At 46.4% G+C, this 969-nt stretch overlaps 1 protein-coding gene across 14 annotated transcripts in view; it reads left to right on the top strand.

The window, feature by feature from the left end:
- ADD (nervous system adducin) overlaps positions 1 to 969 on the top strand; it is a 79,218-nt gene that overhangs the window by 16,827 nt on the left and 61,422 nt on the right. The window lies entirely within an intron of this gene.

Genomic DNA, 969 nt, shown 5'->3' with positions numbered 1-969 from the left:
GGGGGGGGGGGATTCGGCTAACTTGTCATTGCATATTACATGTATTTACATGTGCATTGTATTTACAATAGATCATTTAGAACGTGAGATTCAACCCGGCCTTTCAGGTCCCCAATCCCGGATTGAGAGGGGTAGAACGTCCAGGCAGAAAGACCGAAATACACGTACAGTACTTGATAAAACGTATTCCCCACACGGGAATCGAACTCTGGTCTTCTGTGTCCGACAGTAAAGCGCCCACCCACTGCATCACGGACGCAAGTCGACCCTGCCTGTCAAAGCCAACCCGGGCTGAGTCCAACAAGCAGACGGAGACTCGATCGCACCTGTTCTAAACGTCACTTGTATAAGACAGTCCCCTGTACAAATGGCCACTTTCAATATCGTTCCGTGTGCACTCTTTACACTTACCAGTCTAAACGGCCATGTTTTTCCTAGATGACGGATGGTCATCATAATAAATCGTTGTTGCGTGCTCGACTGAACCCCCCCCCCCCCCCCTAAACCAAGCAGGAATCGAACCCTTGTCTTCGGTGCGCACCGCCGAAGGGCCTAATCATCACCACACCACATATGGCGGTATGTACTAGAAATGATACTACAGTTCCCGTCAGGTTAAGTTAAGTCATTTCGTTACCATCGTCACTTCTGGTGGCCGTCAGGTCGTCACCCAGCGGTCGGAGGAGGGCGCCACTGGTAAGTGTAATGTTTCATGACTCTGTCGCTGCTGTTTTTTTCTGTGTGTAATCTTTCATAAATTTTTCGCTGATGTTGTTTCCTGAGTGTAATCTTTCATGACTTTCTCGCTGCTGTTTCTTTCTGTATGTAATCTTTCATAACTTTTTCGCTGATGTTGTTTCCTGAGTGTAATCTTTCATGACTTTCTCGCTGCTGTTTCTTTCTGTATGTAATCTTTCATAACTTTTTCGCTGATGTTGTTTCCTGAGTGTAATCTTTCATGACTTTCTC

This window comes from Aplysia californica, unplaced genomic scaffold, assembly GCF_000002075.1.
Source record: "Aplysia californica isolate F4 #8 unplaced genomic scaffold, AplCal3.0 scaffold00050, whole genome shotgun sequence".
Classification (NCBI taxonomy): domain Eukaryota; kingdom Metazoa; phylum Mollusca; class Gastropoda; order Aplysiida; family Aplysiidae; genus Aplysia; species Aplysia californica.
This window is presented reverse-complemented; position numbering and strand designations above follow the sequence as displayed.